The following is an 18199-nucleotide window of genomic DNA, read 5'->3' as shown; positions in this document are numbered from 1 at the left end:
CTCAAAAACAAAGTGCTGATAGTTATTATAACAGACCAACAGCTACTAAAGTGAAAAACAAGTTTGATAATGATTTTGAGAACTTACAAGATATACCGACTACTTGCAAAATTCTACAAAGGCATATCCTTTCTTTGATAAAGATGGCGAAAATGGTCCGCATAAGATCGACATGACAGAATTCGGCCAGCACTTCGTGAAAGTGATCAAAAGGAGACGATGTATACTGCAGCTGAAGAGTGAATTCATGCCACACCCAGGTGTTGTCTATATTGTTAGCAAACTCAAATCATCGCTAACTGTCGACTGCCTCTGGATGACTTATGTTTCCTCATCTCGACTCTGTAACGAAAATACGGAGACATCCTGTCCAAGTACAAACGCTACCTGAGCTGCTATACCCAAAAGGGAATTGGAGCTCACTGCAACCCAAAGACCGCTGGTCGGCAGCTCTGCATACAATGGACTGAGTGGACGCGTAAGCTCTTAGACATTGTCAGAGTCAGTATCCTGTGACACCTAGTGGGTGTTAAAATGTCACTGCTAAAATAATGCTAAAACGTTTCTGTTAGACACCGAACCCTCTGACTGTGTCTGTCAGGGCACAAGCTGCGACAATGCTGTGCAAGCAGTCGCCTCCCGCTGCAGTTTTTGTTTAGTAGAGTCGCAAGAATCTCGCTTGGCATAATGCCAAAAAGCGCGCCCTATTGACAGTCGCCATTTTTGATGCTAAGTTCTGTGTCTTCGTATTGAGTTCTCCGATGGCTTAGCTCAACGCCCTTTTCATTAGGAGGCAATAGTAACGTATCAAGCTTCGAATACTCGCTGCCTCATAATAAGTAACCGATAGCGTTCAAAGAATAGAGAGGTTTATCATAGTGTGACACATTAATTACGCGATACAGCGCAGGGAATTGAGAAATTTATCATAGCGTCATTCGCTACTCTGAACCGGTTCCTCGAGGCTCCAGCCACGCATGCGCCGATGACTCCGAGGTGGCGCTACTGACACTTCACGGGCGCAGTGGAAGCGGATTACGGTGGCGGATCGCGGATCACACTATGTTTAATATTTCTAATGACATAGCTCCAGTCATCTTGCCTAATCTAAAGTTACTGGTTCTTATTCTTAAACTTGGAAGGCTCTGTACGGAAGGGTAGGGCGTTAAAAGGGACATATGCAAAAAAAAAAAATGTAGAAAGCGTAGCAAAGCTCGAAAATACTTCTTGCGCATTTGAACGAGCCGGGCTCTTGAGAAATAAAAATGGCGCGCAGTGGTTTTGACTTTTCGAGTTCAATACTACGACTTGAGTACCGAAACAGGTGTGCTTCCTGTGGCAATGTTTTTACCCCTAAAGTGCGTATAATATTCGGTAAGCTTTTTACAGTGTTTTAACAATACAAAAAACAGCCTCGATTTAACTAGTTGGTACCACATTATCTGTCGCGGAAATTGAGTCGAACTTGCAATTGTCCACCGTATAGAGCTCACAGCTTCCCTAAGGGAACGGAATAATGCTTGCAAGGAGTCATTTAAAAGGAGTCAGGCTTTAGTTGGGTGATAAATCCGATAATGAAGTTGAAAAGTAACGCGACCCCGTCGCTTGCACTTCGTGCTGTTTAAGAAACGAAAAAGAAATCACTCAGTACATTTCCACTCTGCTAGAAAACCGCAGTGACATCCCCTTCTCGTCCACTGGAAATTTTGCGGGGATGAACATTGTTTTCTCATCAGACTGTCGACAAGACAACGGTGCGTCTCGCCTTGTCGGCCTGACGGCGAGAGACGCCCACGAACATTTCAAAGTGTCGCCTGGCAGAACGACACGAACAAAATAAGACGCCGACGTGTGACATTTTCCGGCCCGTCGCTGAAAACTCAATCCTTAGTTCCGCAGTCCGACTCAGAGAAAGAAGGAAGCGAAGGTGTTTTATCTGGACGTCTGATGGATGTCACGTCCGGGACGTCGCCGAAACCTGGAGCTTTGTGGAGGCGTCCCGCTGGACGATTTGCTTGGGCGAGTTCTAACGAGTTTTATCCAAACCGTGGGACCTCCTTGGTAGTTTAAGACGGTATATAAAACGACAAACAGTTTCTCTGAGACCAAAACAGCAGGGGAAAGATGCGCAGTACTTGATGGAATTCGTTAATGGTGAACGGGTTAAACGTCAACGGTTAATGGTCAACGGGTTATACTATCAACCCCTGCTCATCAACGAACGCCAAAGCAATTGAGCCACCGCTGCAGATTCGTCGCAAAAGTTTTGTTATTCACTGAGCGTGTTGTTCGATAGCTAGGCCCCGGCGCGATGTGTTCTTTGGGCTACGAAGCTCTGTGAAGTCAGCGGAGTGGCATTTTTTATTAATAGCTCTGCCCTGTTGGTATTGCTACTGCTAAACCGCGATGGTCAGCTTTGGACATGTATTATGAGCCTTTTATTTTTTGCCGATGATATACTGTGAGCTCTCGGTAAAGTTTCCATAGAGAAGGAACGAACCGGGAGTTCCGAAGTTAAAAAAAAATGCTCTGTATATGATAAATTATATATGATTATGAGTTATATGATAAATGATGCTGCCTGGAAAAACACTGCCTTGCCAAATTATCCGGGAAATGTTTGGGACACCCACACAGCTGACATGAAGGAAAATATCCTTTCGATATATGATACACTGATTTGTATACAAGGGTAGACGTGCAGGCTAGTTGGCAACGCTGTGTGTGTCTTTTCTATCTGTGTCCCTGTCTTTTGCGCTGTTTTAAAGAATCATGATTTGTATAGTTTAGCTTAATTGTTTGGGCAGAGTTTCCGTTGTGTGATCCGTTTGGGTTAAATTAAATAAACTTTGCAGAACTAAAAAAAATCTGAATTGAAGAGCGTTAGAATAGCTGTCACCACACGCCGCACAATAGTATATTATAGGCACCAAGAATAAGACGCGGGGAGGGGGGGGAGACTAAAGTAAGGCAAACAATTTTAGTTAGTAAACAGCAGCTATTACTAACTTTACCTAGTCTTTTTTAGGGGCCTGGGAACCCGTGCTTTGATGTTCGCGTTGATCTTAAGTGGACTCCGGGAGTATTGGCTGAAGCAGAATATATATAAAAAAACTCGTTCTTGACAGGAAAAACAAATAAATTTGGTGAGATAAGACGAGAACTTCCTGTTCTCTGAAAAGGGAGTCGCCATACTCCCACCGAGTGATTTATCGAACAGGATGTATTAAGTGAAAGTGGTGCGTAGTGAGGGAACATAAGGAAAAGAAAATTACCAGACAAGTTTCGTTTATCTTTAGTAAAGACGGAAAAAGAAAGATGAAATGTCAGCGAAGAAGAATGCGGCTGATTTTGCCAACTTCCAAGGAACCTCGTAATCTGATCCTCTACGGGTACGGAACTTGGGCAGGGGCTTCAACGGCGGAGCGGCTGTCGTGTTGTCGGAAGGGGGCTTCACTCACCGTGATTTAACCATTTCGACAGAACTCGGACTGAACGTATCCGAACCGTTTATCTACTTCACTTTGCTTTAGTACAGCGTGGTTTTAAAACTTGGGAGCATTCCTTTGCAGGCCATGGGTAAGAAAAGGTATGACGTCACGTCGCGTTGTGGGAGGAAGCGAAATGCGTTACTCGAAAAACGCGATGACCGATACGCGACCTCCCTTCGTCAAGCGAGCTGTGCGATTTGCTGTAGCTTTGTTTATTTCATTCACGGCAGATTCAGAGAGTGCGATGTTTGTAATCATATACATTTTTACGGCAGCCTATACTGAGATACAATCATAATCTTCCGCTTAAAAATCAAAAAGCGCTAAAAAAAACACTAATGTTACCATAACAGCCTACTGTGGTCTGACGTCTTAACCACAAATAACTCCTAAAAACAAATCGCTTTGTCCTGGGTAGCCGCTTTCAATCGGTTTATTTTTGTCTGTTAAGGGGTAAAAAGAACCGCGACAGGAACAGGACGTAAGAAGATAGTGGAGAGGACGAGCGGTAACTCTCAACTGGTGTTTATTGGAGAGAACGTGGTCCAGAAAAAGTGTGCGCGACATTTGATACTTGCTAGTAACACCAATTGCTAGTTACCGCAGGTCCTGTTCACTTCTCTTCCCACGTCCTGTTTTCGTCGCGGTTCTTTTTACCCTTCAACTCGTCGTACCAACTGGCCCAGAACTTCCCCGAGCTGAGCAATATTTCTATCTATTCGTGTGCATGACCTTAAAGCTTTGTCCTACAGTTCGTTGCACTGCAGTTTGTTTTGAGGTAATGCGTTTTATACTGATACATTACTTGTTAACCTTTAAGTGCTTCAGGAAACTAGACTCGAGTTCTTGAATGCATTATTTCAGTTCTCTCATAAGCTTAACTTAATCCTCTCAATCCTTTCCATTACGTCCGCGCCCTGAGGGTTACACGGGGATAATGGACGTTATGTCAGGTTTGCGCAGAGAAAATGACTCGCGGAATCCATGCTCAAAACGAAAATACCGTGTTTTGCTTTACGGACACTGTCTTGGTGACACCATTTCTTCAATACTTAGTGGATTCCGGCTCCCTTATAAAATGTCAGCTCACGGGCATTACTTCCGACGTACGAAGCTAGTTTTGCTTGGCAATGCTTTACGAAGAGCCTGAATGGTTCTAAACCGCTATGTCGAATGACCTATACTTGTCTGCGCATACGTTTTCTAACTTTGCACGGTTTTTTGCATTTATATTTGCTGTTGGATCCTTGGCTTTGCGAATGCAGCAAAGGCATAGACGATAAATAAGTCCACTGTTGAGCGTTATTTCTGAATAGGCTGGGAGTGGATGCGTACAAACTGAAATTCAAATTCTTTATTTACATTTAAAAGTACAAAAAAATGTGTCCAACGCTGTCTGGACCCGCAACCGTTGGCTAGTCATGGGTTCAAAAAATTAAATACAATCATACAGACACTCCAGTACAATGCAACTTGAACTTATAACAGGGGTGGGGGGGGAGATACCTATACATGAATACAAGTGCAGAAATGGAAAAAAAGAACGCAACACATGGAACAATTTTGAATATGAAAAACTTCGTCGATGTCCAAGAAGGAAATAATAATAATACAAAAAAAAAACCGAATGGCCGCAGCAGGTTGAGTAAGCGTTAGTTCTCAGTATGTATGTGCCGAAAGAATTTTTTTTTGCTGTAGGAGTGAAATTTTGAGCGTATTTTACTTCGTGGGGAAGGGTATCCCATATTTTTGCACCAATAAAAACTAGCTGTCGTTCTCCATATATGTTGTGAGTGGGTGGTAGATTAAAGTTTCCAAGCGTTACATTCCGTTACATTCCTATAGTTAGTAATTGCCACGCATAACTAGTCACACGAAAACTTCGAAATTGGCTTGAATGTGTACTTACGTCTGTAAAAATGATCACTGTATATTTTTAAGGACAGTGAACAAGAGCCTTCTTATAACTTGTCCGGATGTTTACCTTTCAGAAGTCATGAATAGAAACGAACAATAGGCTAGTACTTCCGCATAGATTACATCCCTCACGCGGTCCAAGCAGTGGGGCTCATTGTTTAGTAATGCTGCGTTAATCTGCCACGCCTCATTACGTTGTCTCGTCAAGGTACTAGAGGACAAACCCCCCTGACCTTCCGCACAGGAAAGCGCCCTCTAGTGAGACTTCTTTGTCAACGACTCGAGAGGAACCATCTTCACGGGTTATAAACCACGAAGGACAGAAGAGTGGTATACAGTAACGGATCACTTGGATCACTCACTCACTCACTCACTCACTCACTCACTCACTCACTCACTCACTCACTCACTCACTCACTCACTCACTCACTCACTCACTCACTCACTCACTCACTCACTCACTCACTCACTCACTCACTCACTCACTCACTCACTCACTCACTCACTCACTCACTCACTCACTCACTCACTCACTCACTCACTCACTCACTCACTCACTCACTCACTCACTCACTCACTCACTCACTCACTCACTCACTCACTCACTCACTCACTCACTCACAAAGGAATGTATGCGTTTCATTTATTTTGTTGATCATTGACAAATTACGAGTGTTATTATTATATGAACGGGCTGAAGTATATTGATAAGAAGGTAGAAGGAAAATGACATGCCGCCGGTGGTATACGAACCCACGACGTCCGATTTCACGTGCAGTACTTGGGATTCGGAGGTCATGGGCTCGGATCCCGAGTCAGCGGCATGTGCTTTTTTCTTCTACTTTCTATTGCATTATGTTTGAGCCATATCGTAATTACACTCTTCAATGCATAAATAAAAAAAGAAAAATTCCCTTGTGTTTTTCTTGGCTTCGATGACCGTTTGCTTCTTTCATGCGTATTCCATAGAAATAATTGCTTACAGCTTCCATGAACAGTAGCCGTCTTAATTACGGTGAACCTACTTTATTTATAACGCAGGCAAAAAAAAAAAGAATCCAAGAGTGATGAAAAAATGTCAGCAGTATTGTCACAACTAGAGTTATATAAATTTTGTTAGAACAACTGCATTCGTAATTATAGCGCAACTCTAATGGATAACTTTACAAGCAAAATAGATGACTAAAGGTTAGGTTGGTCGTCGTTAGGGCAAAGAAAGCTGGGAGGTTAATGCGTCTTGAAACCGGCTTTTTATCTTAGAACTGGGGATAGAGAGAAAGGTGAAGAAATGAAAACAGAAAAAGAGAAAGCAGCAAGAGGATATGACGCTAGCGCAAAATGCTTCGAGCGCTCATATACTTTAAGAGCTCTAGACAAGCAAAGTTTAAGCACTCCTGCACGCCTCGCGTAGAGGATATGACGCTAGCGTAAAATGCTTTGAGCGCTCATATAAGCAGAGTTTAAGCACTCCTGCACGCCTCGCGTAGCCTTCTGCGTTTTCGGTTATACGATAAAAGGCGACCCTGTAATAAAAGACAACTCGCTCATTAGGGCTCGTACAACACTTCGCGGTTGACAACAGCGAAGTTGGGAAACTTTCGCGTCTCCAATTTTAGAGACAAAATGACGTCACTGAAGGCAATAGGGAAGCCTCTCGAGGTTCTGACGCCACTTCATTACCTTGCGTCACCTCCAGAGCTGTCACAGACTCGCATAGTGTCGCTTACACACGTCACGGAACGACAAAGCTCGGTCGCCGTTGTCATGTTTCTCCTTCATTAGAGCAAATGCCGTCGTTCTCTTGGTCTTGCCTAGGGACTGAGATGAAGTTGCATCCACAGGAGGACCGGATGTTGAGTGCAGTGCCTGGGGAAAAAAGAACTGTTGCTGGGACGACCTGAGCGTAATGCCAGAAAACGAGTAACTATATATATATATATCCCATCCCAAGCAGCGCAGGTAATCGACCCAATATTGGAGATGGATGGTTTCACCGTGGTCCTTTGTAGGACCGGAATTTGCCAATACGTTTCCATTATTGCGCTGATTAGCTGTGGTATAATCCCAAAGGCGTCTTTGTGCCTGGTTTCTCCGTGAAGTACGATACTTCACTGATGCTTCAAAGGCTGCACTTTGCTGTGGACCCACCACTTGTGTCCTGTACGCTTGCAATGAGGTATAGTGCACAGGCTACCTTAATCCCTACTTAGTGCTCAGTTTCACAGCGATAAACGAATAAGGCGAAGACGTGGCGACCGCAGCAAGGGAGGGACGTTGCGATGGTCAGCGAGGAACCCGTTACTCGAAACGCGCAACTGCACTCTACAGATCGTTCCGCAAAACAGCGTTCGCTATGCTGTGACTCATCAAAAATGGTGCAGCGTCGTAGGAGCTGGAGCTGACGTCCAGTGATTCCAGGTGCCAACGTGTAAATTACATTTTCGCGGGAAGTGAGCCCTGATTGACGTGTTGGAGGTGCATTCGTCGCATCTGAGTTCAATTTCGAGCGGTTCCAACTTGCGAGATTGTATCGCGGATTGGCTGTTTGCCCGCCGGGCCCCAAATCTCGCTTTCGAGGGCGCTGCAAATTTGTGTTAGGACAAAAGAGTGAAGATGTCCTTTTAGCATATCAGCAACTCACGGACGGGGCTGCTGTGAAGCGCCCTCCGCTCTCAAGGGTTCAGCGATGCGAACGTACAAGCTCTGCCAAAATGATACAGGCCACAAGATTCACGCTTGGGCCGTGCAGTGTGACTCGTTTTGCTTCACTGGCGATCGAAGACTCGACAGTGAGGGGAACAACCATCACCTTAACCCTCTAGAAGTTAGCAGTTCCATGGGTGCTGCTAGTTCTATCCTACGAGGCCCCGTAACAAATTCCGATGACCTGAATACTTTTGACAAGGGCTGCTAAACGAAGCGGTAAAACACAATGTGCGCCTTCTTTCTTCCGGGCTCTCCTTTTTAAAGGACATTGAAAGAAATTATTCCTTCTTTTTCTGTATGGTTTTAGCGGTCAAGTCGGGAAGAGCCAAGATCAGTCACATTGAGATAGAGATAAGAAAACCCGGTTATTGGTTTTCAAAGCATTTCACGCATAAAACTGGTTCATGCTTGCCTGCCATCAACGTTATAGCAGATCATGATCACAAACGAAACACTGTACTTGTATATGCGCTGCACTAGCTAGTGAGAAATTCTTAATCATCTGAATGGCTTGGAGGGCCCGAATCTAGAAGCTGCCAGTTGAAGGTAAGCAATTAAGACTAACGCAGACAACCAGGATCACATTTGAGCATGTTTTACTACTATGCATCCATTCCCTTGTGTTTATTATCATAGCGACTTCTATCATTTGAGCTGTCAAAACAATTGTCATTACCATGTGACAATCAGTTGTTTTCTGCGCAACTGTGTAGGTGCCTGCTTCCATGTATTAGTTCAATAACCGTCCGAAAGTTAAACACGTACATTAAAGCACACATATGCATGATTACAGATGATGATACTAATGAAGAGATAACTATGCTGCATACTTTCAGCTGGCACAAAACGTAACCTGCGTCTGGCTTTTACGCCGCGCTGCCCAACGCTTTGGGTTGAGAGTGCACACACTCATGTTACCCGGGAGTGGCGGCTTCGCAAATTGGGTTTCGCTCTCCAGCTTTCCGGCGCTGCCTAACATTGTTTTGTCGCCGTCGAGAGACATAAAGTTATGGCGAGGCTTCAAAAAGAATAAGAATACAGGCAAGACGCGGTAACCTTCGTCCCACGCACCAGTTTGGGTCAACTCGTGATTGAAGGGTCGCTTCAGCCATTCTATCCCTATCGCCGTTCGACCAAGAAGATGTGATTATTTTGCTTATTTTCCGCCGTGTAGGGGACAACACAATGTGTGGACACAGTGTGGTGGTCCTTGTTCTGAGATCTGGCCGGCGACTGGGCATTACTTACTCTGCTGTTATCATAGTACACTTATTTCCTCTCTTTCATGCTTATTCGCTTGCTCGGTCTTTCTTGTCCTTCCTTCTCGTTATAGTCCGTGCCTCACTGAACGGTCAAGGCTGCAGCTGTTCTCTGTGTATGCTTTGAACAAACTTATTCTTTTTGCTTCCAGGGGCTGCATGAGGGACTTTGTTGAAAGTAGATGGGGTTGCGGTTGGCGTCGTCGTATATATGTAGTAACCGAAACATTCCGTGTTCATATGCTGCCTAAAGAGCATGTTATTGCTCAAGAACTGCATCCCTCTCTGGCCGGTTATCTGTTACCCAAAGATCAGACTATTACTTTAAAAATACCCTTGCCCCTCTGTGTCCCAAAAAGTATGTCGTACCCTGAAAACTCTCTTAGACACCTCATGTTCAATAAGCATGTTGTCCGAAAACTCCCTGATCAATTAACATGTTGCCAAAGGAGCATGCTACTACCGAAAACTCCCCTGACCACGTGCTACCCGAACAATGCGTTATTACAGAAAATTCAGAGGCAACCGGCTACCCAAATGACATGTTGCTGCCCGGAAATTCCTTTGTTCACTGGTTGGCCAGAGATCATGTTGCTGCCGTAACATTCCCCTAGTCTACTGGCATTAATTGATCATGTTGTCACCCGAGCAGTCCAATGTAGTCATGCTGCCAAATGAGCATGTATTTGCTCGAAAACTAGCGTCCACATGCTGCAAAACGATCATGCTGTTGCTTGAGAACACCATCCCCTTGTCACTGGGTGCCCAAAGTTCGTGTTGCTTCTTGAAAATTCTGCTAGTCACCCGGCGTTAGCTGGCCATGTTTGTTGCTCCAGAAAATCCCCTACTGCCGAAAGAGCATGTTGTTGCCAGGGCGCTCTTGTGACATCAGAAGTGCTACCATGGGAACAGGTAATGATGGTGGTTTATAATCTCTGTTCACATTGTCCCTAAGTGCGGCTTGGAGTGGATAATCTCACAAGGAGCGAGTGTGGCGTAGCTGTCGCTGTCGGTGTGACTTCTTCATCCGAGAAAGAGAGAAACTGTTAAAAGGTATCGCTCATTTCTCTGCAACTGGCTCCATTATATAAGCACCGTATGCTCCTTGCCCTTGATCGTTCTTTGCACTATGCGAATCGAAGTTGTCACCGCAGAAATCACACCTTTCACAAGGCTCCTAGCCTTGCATCTTAATCGCTAAGCATATCGAAACCGCGTTAACTATTATTGCTCAAAAACTTCTCTTCAATAGTTATCACGCGGACATTGAGGAGCCAGATTTGCAAGATTTGCAACTCAATACACGAATTGTTAACTTTCTACAGGCTTGTGCGCAATTCTTCAGTTTGACAGCGGTTGAGCATCATAACATTTAAACGTCCAGGATTTGCCAAAAGAAGCACGCGAGGAATAGTATTATATCCTTTCTTTTTCTTCGGAAATGCTGAGGGTGTCAAAAGCCCAGAAAATGATAACACTTCGAACCTCAAAATATCGAATAATCTGTCTTATCTTCAGTATTTATGAAATCTGTCTTCGCCCATGTCGATGTTTTACAAAACTTTGCATACTCTGCTCTCTAGCTAGCATAATAAACGACATCAGTTGAAAAAGGAGAATGATCACTTTATATGAAACAAAGAAAAACTGCTAGGCGTGCCGAATTCCTGTAATAAGCTGAGAGCTTGGTACCTAAACACAGCGCCTGAAAGGGTTAAGCCAGAGTACGGTATAACGTTGTGCAGATATAGCTGAGTATCTAAACTTCCCTTGAGTTCAGTCTAGCTTAATATTCCTTAAACGCCTCATATGCGCAGTATTTTATAAGGGGTCGAGTTACATAAGCGTCGTGGTTTCATGTGGAAAACCCTCTGCAAGTTTTCTGCAGCTTAGTCTCTGCAACTGAAATAATATAGCTATTAGTTATTCTGCATAGTAGTGCTTGTAGGCAGCACTTTTATCGCAGGTGAAACTGTTTCTCAATGTTATGACGAAAAGCGGCTTCGCAATATGCGTGTACAAATTTCTTACAGAAGTCACCTAATTACGCATTCAGCGCGGATCCATTTGCAAAGCCGAAAACTGAATTTGTAGTCGGTGTCGACTGGCCGCTCGAACTAACTTTTGCTTCTTTTGGTGTCCGACGAGCAAATAGGCCCTATAAAGTAACCTGCGTGTCGCGACGATTCATTGCATGGAGACACGGTAATGACTTGTCGCAAATTAGCTGAGCAAACTTGGACTTCCCGCATAGCCTAAGTGCTAAGAGTTCTGACGCGTCAGATTGCGTAATGGAGACAATAGACATCTGTGACTTGGTTTGGATAACGGATATTTCGAACACGGAGCTGTTTGAGATAACTTTGGTGGATAAGTTGCTGTCTTGATTAGTGTCATTATTTTAGAGCCGCAATATTCGGAAGTCTGGTGACCTCAGCAAGCAGGAGTTCGCGTGCGCCGGGTATTAAGTGACATCGTTTTGATAATTATCCATAATGGCAATGACCGCCTTTAATGCTGCAATTCGTTCTGTAGGGCTTACTCGCAGATTACTCGCAGACAGAAGATTGCCCTGACACCCATACGGTGCGGTAGCAGGACGAGGAAGAGACGAGTGCGCGATGCTTTAAGTGTTCCGCGGTGCGGTTGAGTCTGCAACTCTGGAAGAGTCTACAGACTTCCCGCCAGGTTGTATGGATGATTACTGGTTGATGGGTGTATTTGGTTTTTGTGGAGCGTGCGGTAGGACCTAAGGCTAGTTTCTCGAATTCATGGCCGGTTTTGGCGTGAAGTTCAGTGGCGACAAGTACCGGAGAGCCGTTGGTATCAGCCAACGCAGCGGTTCCTGGTACCTTCCCTGGGAACAGGGAGACGTCTGTCTCTACATCCAGCACAATGGCAGAGAGGGCTTCACGGTAAAGCAGCTGCAGCACGAAATGTACACGGTCGTGAACGTGATACGGTTTCGGACAGGACGAGGTAGACATCCTGCAACTCACACAAGTCCTAGTCTGTTCGCGCCTCACATGACACCTCCCTTATCAAGAGCTTCAACAAGGAAGAATATCGCAAAATAGTGGCAGCCACCCGTAAGACAACGAAGACTGCGCTAGGGATGGCGATTCCCACCCGTAAGACCGTACTCCTTTCTCTCGTTATACTGGACAAGCTCAACGAACTGTGAGACGCGGAAAGAGCAAGTCTAATACAGAGCCTGTGCCAAACCCCACAGGTTTGCTATCCTTAATCACCTGAGGCCCAACCCTTAACCACGCCGCAGAACTCACCGGACCGGCGCATCACCCGTACCGCGCAATATACGCCCAGAGAGACATAAAGCCCGAAAGCAACTCCACGCATGGAAATGATTCCCGTCGCAGTTTAGTACCGTGTTTTGCCTCAGTACCAGCCTTTTTCTTTTCTAGATTGGTTAAGAAACACCGTTCAGTTCCCAGAGCGCCTATAAACATAAACAAAAAAGATATGGGGTGCATAAGCTTACATTTCAATGTGGGTTATAAGGATTCTTTTTCGTCACGACTGAATGCACTCAGGTTGTTTTTAAACCAGGCGAGGCAAGGAGTCCGAAAACTGTTGGTGCGTGGTAATATCCTATCACCATAACAGCGGCTAATCCTTGCAGAAAAGTAATCGTTCAAGAGGCAGAAACAGCGGAGAAAGATGGAGAGAAAGAGTGAGGGAAAGAAAGGAGAGAGTGAAAGAACATTCGTTGCACAGCGCTCGTTTAACCATCAAACTCTTAGATAGTTAGTTATATTGATTTTAATGGCGCAAAAGCAACTGAGGCTATGATGCGCCAAACACAAGGTATCAAACTCTTAGAGTACACTTTGATGAAAACTGGTAGAAATCCAATGGACTGGGGAAAAAAAGAAAAACCGCTAATGTTTTTACAACCCAAGCCTAACGTAGACAGAATTGCGAAGTTACGGTGCGAAAAAAATTTGCTGCATGCAGCTATAGAGCAGCACAAAACGAATGGCGAAAAATGCCTCAGTATATGAACGTTATGTAATCTAAAAAAGATAAGCCTACGAGCTAACAGAATAGTTGAGAAACAGCTAGCTAACAAGCACCTGTCATTTTTTAAACCCAGCGCGCTCCCCAGGCTTTTCCAGGCGAGTGGCCCCTAGACGTTTAAAAAAAAAAGACAAAAAGCAAAGATATGTGTAAAGCACAACTCGCTTTCCGTGTAGGTTTAACAGGGATAATGGTAGGCGAGTGAAACGAAATATCTAGGAGCAGCCTTTCGCGGTGATCAGTATTCCGTGAGCCGAAAGGAACGCGTTATCGTTAAAGTTGCTGAAAATTGTTAAATATCCCCCATACTAGGAAGACAAGCTACTAACGTTTTTTACGTGCGGCAGTTTGCAAAGTCGTACCATATACGCAACAGTTAAATAGTAAGCGAAAAAATACGTCTATTTTGCCTCCAAGAAAAGTTTCTGAATTTCATGACAAAAAAATTATGGTTGTGTCTCATATGTTCCAGTTTTTAACACAAACGTGCCCACACGAACACAGACGCACTCACTCACTCACTCACTCACTCACTCACTCACTCACTCACTCACTCACTCACTCACTCACTCACTCACTCACTCACTCACTCACTCACTCACTCACTCACTCACTCACTCACTCACTCACTCACTCACTCACTCACTCACTCACTCACTCACTCACTCACTCACTCACTCACTCACTCACTCACTCACTCACTCACTCACTCACTCACTCACTCACTCACTCACTCACTCACTCACTCACTCACTCACTCACTCACAAATCAACTCACTCACTCACTCACTCACTCACTCACTCACTCACTCACTCACTCACTCACTCACTCACTCACTCACCCACTCACTCACTCACTCACTCACTCACTCACTCACTCACTCACTCACTCACTCACTCACTCACTCACTCACTCACTCACTCACTCACTCACTCACTCACTCACTCACTACCGACATATCAAGATTACACCTTGTTCCTCAACAATTCTCACCCTTAGTGGTGGGTCATGCCTCTCCAATGTGAGAAGCATTCTCAGATCTATCCTATCCGGTTGATTTTAATTGCAGGTGCTCAAGAGAAAAGCACGCCTACCTGTTCTTGCTTTCACTTCGTTCGAGGTTTCGGCATGGCAAAAAGGCAGCTTCCCCTGATTGAAAAAGAATTATATTGAAAGAGAACAAACTTCAAAATTCATTGTATAGGCTAGAAGGACCTCCGACGCAGGATGGCTTCTTTTCTGTCCTGCAATTTTTTTTGTCTAAATAAATGGCGCGCTCTATCGCTTCTTGGCGTGGGAACTCCGAGCTGGAAACTTCGCATTGAATAAGTGAATACTGCCGCGCGTGCAAAATCAGATGGAGAAGTTCAACGCTATTCGGAAATTTGTTTTTATTGCCTTGCTTTCAAGAAACTTGAACGCCTTAGGCAAATTTACTTCTCTCGTATTCCTTACTCCTAGTATTTGCGCAGCGTTCTTTGTCTCAAAGGCAACGACGGATGTGGCTGAGGTTCCTATTTATTTTAGATCAAAGATAGAGTTGCTTTTGTAGAAGTGGCCAAACCTCGTGCGCTGCTTGTACCTTCAGGTTGTTTGCACTCTGAGCAAACACGAGAACTCTGCACCCGATAAGGACGTATGCTTGTATGGAATGCGACGCGTTGGTTTGGTAGCGCATATAGCGTGGTAGCGCATATGCATATTATCTGTCGTAAGCAGTTCGTTTCAGCAATGTTTACCTCATGGAACATCAAAGACAAGCTAGCTACCTGTCAGTGGTAATGATTTATTAATTTTTTCACTTAATGAAAGAAGTTTTTTTGGACATTAAGCTTTGAAGATCAGGGAAACGAAAACATGGCTTCAAGCGCACAAAGACAGAACATAATATACTTTTTCTGCCTAAAGAGGGTACTAGAGAAAGCAGTAGTGGTATAAGTGAACAAAGAGAAAAAGACAAACCAGCGGGGAAAAAAATGACTTGTTTAATAGCTATCACAGTTAACAGGGCATGGTCTACGCAGCATAGTTTCTTTTTATTGACATAAAAGGAGATGTTTAGAACTTCTTGTTGGGCTAGTTGGTGCATGGTTATTCTTAAAGACGAGTTGCGTACACACAAAAGACAGACACAGGAAGAACACAGGAAGACGAAAAGAGGGCTCTTTCCGTCTTCCTGTGTTCTTTATGTGTCTGTCTTTTGTGTGTACGCAACCCGTCTTTAAGAACAATGGAGATTCTTGTGGCTCATTGTGGCACCTGCTACCCCTTTTCACATAATGGAAACACTGCAACTGGCACCATAATGCTAAACAGCGCACAGATGCAGCCCACACAATTCACAAAACTAATAATACGATGGACACGCCAGGAAAGGTGACATAAAATAGAAAACATACTATAAATAATCATATTACCTAATGACATGAAATGATGATATACTATATAAAATGATATGTCCTAATGACAACTAACGGCATAAAAACCACAGGCCCAAGAAATTAAAGGGAAACAATGAGCAGCAAAAAATACGATAACAGATACACCAGATATATGAGAGAAACGCATAAAAATGATTTCCAGAACATTGGAGAATACCACGCAAACAATCGAAGAATTTCCTCAAGCGTCATAGTTTGTGCGCCATATCTTGAGGCTTCGTCTTACTTGATGATGGAACATGCTCGAGTCGTCCACCGCTTATGCTGAGGCGACTGAATTATCGAATCTTTGTTAATGGCTTGTACTCGCGAGGTCGCAATAAGCAAAAAGTGATTTAATATCTCGGGCGTCAACCCAGGTTCAATTGTCTACCGTTCACAGTCGTGTGCAGTGAAATTAATCGCTTTCCTAACAATAGAAAAGGTCGTAGGTAGCGGAACGAACTTGTGGGGAGCCCTATAAAAGGCGTCATCTTAGCCAAATTCCGCTCTCGCTGTGAAAACAAAGGGAAGTAAGTGCGATTATCTCCTACATGAAAATAGAGCAGAAAAAAAGAAAGAGAAAGACGAGGTGACGTTGATGAACCTTCAAAAATTTTTGGTAGCTGGCTTTGCCTTCCCCAGCCTTTCCAATCAGATTACGGATTTGAGTGTAAGCGATCGCGCCTGGGTAATTGCTTTTGCATTCTCATCCAGAGCTCTAGAACTAGTTGTGCCGTTCAAACCGTGAAGAAGCCATCAAGGTTTTGCTTTTGACGTCACTAGACTAGCCGGCACAGCGACAAGAAAATAAATAACAAAGACTAGAGGCTAGCCTTAGCTAGCACTAGCTTAAATAAAAAAAAAAGCGTCTTCAGAAGCACAGCTCTTGAGATCCCGAGCAGCTCGCGAAATCCCCTAAAGTGAGAAGAAATCACGAAGTCTTTAACGAGAGTTTTTCTTTTTCAGCTTCCAACCGATAATGGCCATCGCCCAGCGTTACCATCATTACGCGCAACGACATGCGTTGCGCGATCACTTGAGCGATGCCTGAGCCGACGTCAATGGTGACATCATTATAAAGTGTGTGTGGGAGGGGGGGGGGGGACTCGCATCTGACTGACTGGGAGGATTTTTTCGGCGTTGGGTTTTTCTGTTCTCTCAAATCTAGCCGACACTTCTTTCGTCCGCATTGTCGAGCCCAAGGACCTTCATATCTGCGTTCATTTTAGAGATGGCGTTTTTGTGAGGGAAGGGAAGTACAGCCTTGGTGAGAAGTCCTCAGGCCACAAAGTCGGTGGCTGAGTCCTGAACTGAGGCACATACAAGTGACACTCCTGAAGCTTTCGTCCGAAGCTGTGAAGGGTGAAGGAGGGAGCTATTTTTCTTTCTTCAAGGAGTTATAAGGGGGTAAGTACTCATTATACACACCTTGATATCCAGATACATATATCTGGAAACAATTTAGATGTTGACGGGGCCCTGCATATTTCTTCGAGTTATTCGATTGGAACTTGTTGTACATTTTCTGTCTCTGCCTTCGACGGCTTTTATTAAATGCGTTAGTTGTTCACCTACCTTGGTTTTCATTTCAACTTAGTAGTTGTCCTTGATTCGGTAAGTAATATGGTATTTGTATTTTGTTTTTGCATGACTTTGTAAGCTTGTAAGTGTGTATATGACACGTTTTTTACATTCTCCCTGCAGCCCTCCCCTCATGTAATGCTCCTCCCACGGGACCGCTGACAAACGCGCAATTCAGATATGTGCAAGATGCAGTAAGAAAAAAGATCTAATATTGTTTATTTAAGCTAAGCGTAGAAATAAGCAGTAAAACATATTGTTGTTCTCGAACGCATTCTCCTGCGATCCAGTGCTTCACCAATGGCCCGTTTCCTTAGGAAAACCTCCCCTGGTTTTCTCTGCATCGGTGCATATACAGCTTCTGTCTACCCGTCGTCCGTGCTGGACTTCTCATCTTGTTTCCGAGCACCTCCATAAAAAGTCTAAAGATGTGACAGTCACTAGGCGTTAGGTTGGGCAGTTCGGCTGTTTTAGGAAAACAGTACAGACAGGTAGACTGTGCGCGTTAAAGATTTCCAAGGTGGTTGACATTTTTTCCGGGGCCCTCCGCCACGGCACCTCTTTCTGTCTTTCTTCTTTCACTCCCATCTCTAGTGTTACCGTTATAGTCACTGTCTCAATTTATCACCGAAAGACAGCAGCGTTTCAGTAGCGTCGTGGATATGCGCATGGAACGTCGCCTCCCTCTTAAGGTCGACGATTTTGGCCGGTAGAAGCGCAGGAGAAACGCTTAGTGGTCGCCCGACGTTTTTTTTTTTTTACTTTAAAGACGTTGCGTCT

Source organism: Amblyomma mixtum, chromosome 9 (genome assembly GCF_055824585.1).
Source record: "Amblyomma mixtum isolate Tamu chromosome 9, ASM5582458v1, whole genome shotgun sequence".
In the NCBI taxonomy this organism is placed as follows: Eukaryota; Metazoa; Arthropoda; class Arachnida; order Ixodida; family Ixodidae; genus Amblyomma; species Amblyomma mixtum.
The sequence above is the reverse complement of the archived record's forward strand: the minus strand, read 5'-3'. Positions refer to the sequence as shown.